The sequence below is a fragment of the Tiliqua scincoides genome, chromosome 11 (genome assembly GCF_035046505.1).
Source record: "Tiliqua scincoides isolate rTilSci1 chromosome 11, rTilSci1.hap2, whole genome shotgun sequence".
Taxonomy (NCBI): domain Eukaryota; kingdom Metazoa; phylum Chordata; class Lepidosauria; order Squamata; family Scincidae; genus Tiliqua; species Tiliqua scincoides.
The window spans coordinates 8,889,791-8,898,558 of NC_089831.1; the positions used below are offsets into that span (position 1 = coordinate 8,889,791).

The following is an 8,768-nucleotide window of genomic DNA, read 5'->3' on the forward strand; positions in this document are numbered from 1 at the left end:
CAACCTTCAGTCTCGAAAGACTATGGTATAAGCCTACAGCACCCGGTATTCCCTGGCGGTCTCCCATCCAAGTACTAACCAGGCCTGACCCTGCTTAGCTTCCGAGATCAGACAAGATCGGAAGATAGTGTTCAGTATAGGGAGACCAAAGGAATGGGTTGCGATCTAGTGTGACCTTCGGGGACTTCAAGTAAGGCTTGCGGGGGGGGGGGGAGATTTGAGCATTGCATTGTGACCTATGCAGAGGAACAAGGTAGGTCGCAGCAAAAGTTTGAGAACCACTGCTGTAAGCTGCTCTGGGGAGAAGGGTGGGTTATAAACAATGCATCCAAATTCCAAAATTAACAACAGGGTATCCTTCAAGGACGTTTTCAATATTCTTCCCGCATTAATTTATTCTGCTGCGTGACTGACTGCCTTTGCATTGTGATGATTTTGACCTTGTCTTTTACAAAGAGGAGCTTTTATCCATATTTAAGCCAGGCAAGTTATTAGCTCTGAAGGAAGGTGTTAATAACCCTTAAGATAAAAGCAATGATGCATTAATTTTGATGCCGGGAAGTCCATTGGAAACCTTCCAAGATTTGCCATATGACACGAAGCTTGAAAAAAAAGTGTTGGATAAGTTTCGGTTAAGGTTAGAATATGGCAATGAGATCCATATCTAAAGCAAAATCATGAGATCTGGTTAGAAATCCTAAGATCTCCTGACACAACAGCCACTGTCAGAGTGTAGAAAAATAGCTATGTGGCCCACATCTGCTGGGCTAGTTTCCACAGGCTTCAAAAAATGTACACTAATATGCACAGAAAGCAAAAGGAGCAGGATAAAAACTTTTACTCCAGTTTATGATTGGGCCAGGCTGGGCCCACACTGAGCTCTCTGGAAGGTGATTTCCATGCTGCAGTGGGACTTGAGACTGGTCCAGGCCCTTTGACTAGTCTGAGGCCGTTACCCTGCATTCAACAGGCCAGATCATATTTCAGTGCAGTAGGTAATCTATTAATAGCTGTTTAGGCAGACGGCTGCTAAGGTCTTGGAAGGAAAGAAGCAAAATGAAACATGTGTCATGCAAATGCTCTTTTTTTTATTTACTTCAATAAGGCTGTTATTGGTACTGATTATTATTAATTTAATTCTCATTGCTCTTGATGCGTTACTTTACCACCCTTACCACAGCTGCATCTAAGGATTTGCACTAAAATTGAGTGTTGGGAGAGTTAGAGCAGACAAAAGAAAACATTTCTTTACTCAGCGTGTGGTTGGTCTGTGGAACTCCTTGCCACAGGATGTGGTGACGGCATCTGGCCTGGACGCCTTTAAAAGGGGATTGGACCAGTTTCTGGAGGAAAAATCCATTACGGGTTACAAGCCATGATGTGTATGCGCAACCTCCTGATTTTAGAAATGGGCTATGTCAGAAGGCCAGATGCAAGGGAGGGCACCAGGATGAGGTCTCTTGTTATCTGGTGTGCTCCCTGGGGCATTTGGTGGACCGCTGTGAGATACAGGAAGCTGGACTAGATGGGCGTATGGCCTGATCCAGTGGGGCTGTTCTTATATTCTTAAGAATTTGTATATATACTTTTTCCACTTAGCTTTCCACCACTGCCTTCCCCTTCTTCTCTTGTCTCCCGTAAGTTTGTTTCTAGACTGCAAGCTCTTTGGGGCAGGGAACTGTCCATGCACCTGTTGGAAAGCGTCGTGTATGTAGGTGGTACTGTGTTAATGCAGGGTGGTCTTCCTTGTTATCTGAGGCGAACAGTTGATTTGGTTAGCGATCTGTGGTTATTAAGGATTTTTTTTCCCATTGAATGGAATAATAGGTTCAACCAGAAGATTCAAAGCGATCTTCCAGAAGTCCCATCAAGGGATCTGCTGCTGTAGGCTTCATTGCTGTGGTGTGAAAGCCACTGGAGAAATGACCAGGGGTGCCATGTGTGCACCAGATTCAACTGGGTGCTCCACCAGCTCAGCTAAAGTGGTGACTCCAACCCTCTGTGCTCACTGAGAGTGAATGAGAGGAGGATTGAGACTAGCAGAACCCTCTTGCCTTCCAGTGCCACAAGCAGTCACAGCTGGAGAAAGGAGGAAGTGAAAGGATCCCATATATCCCTTTCCTGGAAAGTGATCCAATCAGGATCACTTTACCTCCCCCACTTCCTTCTTGGCTGGGCAGGAAGGAGAAGGCAAAGGGATCCATTCACTCACTTTTAGCTCCACCATCCGCTGCTTCCTACCTGACAGCTTTTTACATGTACGCAGGCTGCATGGAGCGCATGAAGTCCTATTCCATTTGCAACATGTTCAGAACAGGTTGGACAGAAGCCAGCAGGTAACAGAGCTCAAGGGAAGAAGGGCATGGTCCTCTCCTCCCTTCCCCATGGATCCCTTCCTTCTCCTTGCTCAATCTACTTTCAGTGGCTGGACAGCTAAGGAAGAGGTGGGGCACATGAATGAATTTTTTTTTTTTAAAGAGTGACATGTGGAAGAAATGAAGGGGGTGGAACATTAGAGGGCACTTCAACTTGGGCTGGCTGTGATGACTGGGATGAAACCTGGGACTGTCTGTGTGCCAAGGAGATGCCTTGGCCCCTTCCACATAGATGCAGGAGTGGTGGAAAGAGAAACAGATGCTCTTGAGCCAATGGTAATTGTGCCATTGTTCTTGAGCCTTGCAAACTGTAACCTAGATGGCATACATATTGTGCATGGAGTATTTAAGGCCCAAGCCTTCTGAGAAGCTTCAGGGTTTGGAATGTGATTTTTATGAGTTCTCAGGAACCCAGTTAATGCTCCCCTCCTGTATATAATTCCAGATTTCTAGAAGATTTATAGCCAACTATTCCCTGTTGGGCTCTGAAGATACTCTAGCGTGTGCGATAAATGAAACAACAGATACAGAAGCCTTAGAGCTTCTTTTACGGCCTGGATATGTCTTATGAAAAAAGATTTTGTATCAAATTGGATCAGGCAGTAATAAGGTATAGAAAATGGTAACATTTGTTGGACAATAAAGTCATGGAATATTGGCTTTTGGCAAGAAGCATCGGGGCATCTGGATTTAATGTTTATGTATTATATAATTTTAAAAAAAAAAACTTGGCACAATGGGGTCTGTCATAATCTTCCCATAGAGTTTATGAGCTCTTAAGTAAGTGTCCTGATAGTTCCCAGAATGTGTACACTGATTCTTGGGATAGTTAACGAAATCTATATTAATGGCTAGGTTGGTTTCTTAGTTATTCTCCTAATCCAGGAGTGCCCAAACCCCGGCCCTGGGGCCATATGCGGCCCTCAAGGCTTCCCAATGTGGTCCTCAGGGAACCCCCAGTCTCCAATGAGCCTCTGGCCCTCTGGAGATTTGTTGGAGCCCACACTGGCCTGACGCAACTGCTCTCAGTGTGAGGGTGACTGTTAGACCTCTTGCGTGAGCTGTGGGATGAGGGCTCCCTTCACTGCTTGCTGTTTCATGTCTGTGATGCAGCGGAGGCAGCAAAGGAAAGGCCAGCCTTGCTTTGTGCCAGGCCTTTTATAGGCCTTGAGCTATTGCCAGACCTTCATTCATTCATATAAGTTCATCTTTAATATATTCATTTATGTAATAAATTTATGTAAATTTATTCAAATTTTAAATGTAAATTAATTTTTTTTTTCCCGACACAGTGTCAGAGAGATGATGTGGCCCTCCAGCCCAAAACTTTGGACACCCCTGTCCTAACCTAATGCTCAGAGGGCATTTCCTGTGACACCGCAGAGCGAACCGAGTGGAAGGTGCCAGTTCTTCCCATTTCCTGATGGAAACATAGCACATCTAGCAACCAAGCTTGGTCACTTTATCTTCACCCACCATTATTCCACATTTGTATTGCCAGGTTGGGAGCGCTACCTTGATGGCAACTACCACTGGAGCGCTACCAGCGTGGCAACAAATTTATGGCTGGTTAAGAACAGAACTCAAAAGCCCTGTCTTTGCCTGAGACCACGTAAGACATCATTTGAATCCATGTGCAGGACTTGATGCATCTGATGGATGGTAGCCCAGCAAAGCTAATGCTGAAATAAATGGGTTAGTCCAGAGTTTCTCAAGGTTTGTCCTCTGCCGTACGACTTCACATGGTCCACCTATTCAAAGTACCACTGGAAGTAATTGGTGATGACATCATTGCCAGTGACTTCCAGGTTGGAAGACCAGATGTGATGCAACAAACACTGGTAAGAGGCTCAGGGTGGGCAGGAGGACTTTTTCGAGCATGGAAAAGCATGCTTTGGAGCTCTGCCCACCCAACTGGGCCTCTACTGTTGGTTGTTGTGTCACATTCCTAGTCTTGCTGCTGGATAGTAGATGTCCAGGGGTCAGGTGAGTATTACCAGACACCATCTCAAGTACCACTGGTTGAGAAACATTGGCTTAGTCTTAAGCACTAAGGCACTAAGACCTTTCATTGCTTTTGATGCAACAAAGTAACAGGAATTATCCTTTGGGAATAGCTTCTCAACATGAATATCTTTCAGAAATACCATTGATTTCAGAGCCAAGTCTTTTGTGCAAGAGCCCTCAGCTCTGATGCAAGTAAGCAACCTTTTCTAGAGCACCTATGGCTCCCGTTCCTTCATTGATTATGTCAAGATGGATGGTCCTCAGTTTGCAAAGTGCTCTCATTTTACAGACAAGAGGCTGGGAAATACAGGCTAGCTTTCTAATAAACTTTGAGCTAATAGATGTGTGAGTGAGCCATTAGTGGAAGAGGTTAACTCTTAGTATTTCAAGTTGCTTTGGAAATGGGATGGCCTTTGCTCAGTTGTAGCAAACTGAGAGGTGTGAATATTGGTTCCTGTCACTTTCCAGTGGGCAGGAGAGTTGCAATGGACTCGGCATATCTTCAACCACTCAAAGCAGCACAGTTGATATCCTTGGACGTGGAGGTTGTGACAATGGCCAGAACATGCTGTTCCTCACTTTTCCCTGGTAAGCTCAAACTCAAACAGACTTTTATTGGCAGATAACCCTGGTAAGAAGACAAGCATTCCCTTCAAAATCTGAGTTGGTGACCGTCACACATGCTTTGTTAACTGCAAGAGAGGACTGCAGTTTTGCACTCAGTATACTACCGCCCCATTGATGGCTCAGAAGCTGTGGATGAATTTTTTTCCCATGGCTGTAACACTGGATTGAGTCTTAGTGGCCAGAGGAAATAAAATAGCTTATGTGAACAGTAATTATTTTTTTAAAAAATAATCTGTTCAGTAGCCTGCACTGTGAACAGTAGTTATGAGTAAAGCCCCCAGTTTGATTAGAACAGTGGCCTTCAACCTTTTCTTATGCCATGACTCCAATAAAATTTTTTTAAAAAGTACAAGACTAGCGACCCACCATTGATCCTGCCCCCCCTCCCAAGACCCTATCCATCCACTCTCTACCTCCCATTATACCCTTCTAGCACTGTTCACTGTAGCCAAATATTCTTATTAGATAGAGTAGGAAAGGTACCATGAAGCCTGGCACTAGTGACAAGCTCTTTTAGCACCATCACAATCTCCTGGTACCTCAAGGGGTAACACCAGATGCCCTCCCCTCCACTACTCCACCTGGTAGTGCTCTAGTCCAGTGGTCTTCAACCTATTTTGTTCCCATAAGATGCTGCGACCCCAGAACTGAGGCTTCGACAGCCCATTGGGTCACGACACCAAGGTTGAAGAACACTAGGTTAGAGCAAATGTCCTGGGATTCTTAGGATGCTTTTTGGTCGTAACCTCCTGTGATTTCAAAAGAGGGCTAGCTATCCTGACTCCTGCTGGGCAGAATGAGTGTTGCATCTAAAACATATTCATTCATTCATTCATTCATCCATTCATGCCCCGCCTTTCTCCCTGAAGGGACCCATTTAAATCAATCAATGTGTTAAATGAATGAGATGAGAGTGGTGAAACACAAAAAGTGTTATAGCAGTAATGAATGAGCCTCTTCTGCCTTTTAGGCAGAAAATAATTCTTCATTATTTGGAAATTTGTCAAATGTCACATGTGCAGTCTGGTGCCTCGTCTGTGGGTTTTATATGGGGCATGATACCGCAAGAATTAAGGACAGAATTAAGTTCAGCTAGTGGGTTTCAGCGGGAGAGCCGAACTATTTCAGAGCGCAAGGCTAGCCTTGTCTACTCAGAAGTAAGTCCCATTGTCTTCCGTGGGACTTGCTCTCAGGAAAAGTGTGCATACGACTGCACACTAAATGTTTTCCACTGAAATCAAATGGACTTTGTTCAGAAAACAGTGTATATGTGCATGCATCCAGTCCCAGTGTGTTGTCGATTCAGCCCTCTCCCACTCTCCCAGATTTCATAGATGAAACTGATGTTTGCTTTAATTAAGCTATATTTTCCCGAAAGGACATTTCGTCTGTGTTTCTAAATGTGAGATGCTTTTTTTAGCATAACATGCTTTTTAGTATAGGTCTCAAGTTCCATCTTTTCTGCATCAAGCCACCATTCCCTTTAGGAAGAGGAGTCATGTACACCAGTGGTACTGAATTAAAGGCTTATCATATCCCCCCCCCCCCCCATGAATATAGGTAGGTATTGGCAACCTTCAGTCTCGAAAGACTCTGGTATCGCGCTCTGAAAGGTGGTTCTGGCACAGCGTCTAGTGTGGCTGAAAAGGCCAATTTGGGAGTGACAATCCCTTCCACACCGGGAGCAAGTGCAGTCTGTCCCTGGTCTGTCTCCCTGGCTATGGGCCTTCCTTCTTTGCCTCTTTGCCTCAGACTGCTGGCAAAGTGTCTCTTCAAACTGGGAAAGGCCATGCTGCACAGCCTGCCTCCAAGCGGGCTGCTCAGAGGCCAGGGTTTCCCACTTGTTGAGGTCCATCCCTAAGGCCTTCAGATCCCTCTTGCAGATGTCCTTGTATCGCAGCTGTGGTCTACCTGTAGGGCGCTTTCCTTGCGCGAGTTCTCCATAGAGGAGATCCTTTGGGATCCGGCCATCATCCATTCTCACGACATGACCGAGCCAACGCAGGCGTCTCTGTTTCAGCAGTGCATACATGCTAGGGATTCCAGCACGTTCCAGGACTGGAAGTATGCTAAAAGGTCTTATCTAAGAAGACCATGATGTTAGAGTTTTCACTTATTGGGCAGCCCAATCCTAAGATTTCCGGTGTCCATGACTCCAGAGGCACCAAAATGGCGACTGCTGAATCTTGTGGGTGCTGGGATACCACTGAAGGTCTCCTTGGGGGAAAGGGAGCATTTGCTCCATTGCCCTGGGTAGACAGCAGTTGGTGGCAATTGGTCTCCTTGGCTCTTACCCTGCACATGCCCAATCTCGTCTGATCTTGCAAGCTAAGCAGGGTCAGGCCTGGTTAGTACTTGGATGGGAGACCGCCTGGGAATACCGGGTGCTGTAGGCTTATACAACCTTTCGAGACTGAAGGTTGCCAACCAGAGCTGAGGAGACCCATGTTGGGCTGACCAGGCCAGGAGGGAGGATAGGATACGGTGGCAGAACCTGCCACCATCTCTGCCCCCTCACAGACCTGATTCTTCCATCCCTCTGTCCTTCCTCCACCTCTGCCTCATTCCACCCACTCCTCCCCTTTCCCACCCCAAAAATACTCAGTACCAGCCGGTGCTGGGAGAGAGCCTGCCAGCTGGCCACATGGCACAAAGGCGCAGTGTCAACTGGCGCTAGCTGAGCACTGGTGCTCCCTCCTTCCCTGGTGCTGTAAGCATGCCTTATAGTACATTTATGACGCCTAGCGCCAGAGCTGAAGGCCCACAGGATCGGGCCCTTAGTTTCTTTTAGAAGTGCTTCGGACTTATGAAGACACGACACTGACTGTTGCTGGAGTCATGTAAAATGTTGGTTTTATGGGGATTGATTGACAAGTATGCTTTGCTCTCGGAAGCTCTTTTTTTTCCTTTCGTGCTATAAGGAGTTTGAGTTTTAAAATCTTGGTCTGATGCGCTCACTCAGCGCTGTTTTAATCAGCCCTGAACAATTTTCTGCCTTGTTGTGAGTAATTAATTTCTTAGACAACCCTCCAGATATAGTCGCATCGGTTTCAAATGTATCGTTCTCTAGGGAAATTTGGGGCACTCCTGATGCTGAAGAAGCATTCTGGAATCCCTGTTACTGGTGCCCAGGCTGCTATGTTTCTGTCAAGGAATGAATCATGAAAGATGATAGCCTTGGGGACGTTTTGCTCAGCAGGCCCAGAGCCAGTAAACACTGAAGGGTGATATTGCCACTAGATTCTCTAAAAAAGAGAGTTGATCTTCCATGTGTCCTGGGTAACTAACATCCCAAGCCTGAGCTGTCCGGCGTGCGAGGTTACTGCCTGCGGCACCAAAATGGCTACCGTGGCATCCAACGTGTGCCGGGCAGCCCATGGCAGTTCCTCGGGGCAAGGGGACTTTAGTCCCCCCAGGTAAGGGAAGTAGCCCCGCAATGGGGCTACTTGATTCTGTGGCCACTCTTCAGCTGCTGTAGAATCAAGGAGTCCCATGTCGGGCTGTGTGGCCCAACATGGGGCTCTGGATTTGGTGGAACTCAGCTCCACCGATCCTGCTCCCTCCCCCTGCTGCCCTTCGTCTCCACCTTCCCTGTTCTATTCTGGACAGGAAAACTATATTTGGACCGAATGTAGTGAAGGGTGTTTCTAAATCAGCCATTTGGAAAGCCATTAAAAGCCATTTCTGCCCACCGGGCAAAAAATGAGTTAATAAAAAGGGAAAAAAAAATAGTTCTGTCTTCGCCTTTACTTCTGTCTT

The 8,768-nt window shown here is 46.3% G+C and overlaps 2 pseudogenes; one reads left to right on the forward strand and one right to left on the reverse strand.

The window, feature by feature from the left end:
• Positions 1-30: 30 nt before the first annotated feature.
• Positions 31-153, reverse strand: LOC136662883 (5S ribosomal RNA; annotated as a pseudogene).
• Positions 154-7,289: 7,136 nt separating this feature from the next.
• LOC136662899 (5S ribosomal RNA) lies at positions 7,290-7,405 on the forward strand (annotated as a pseudogene).
• The last annotated feature ends 1,363 nt before the right edge of the window (positions 7,406-8,768 follow it).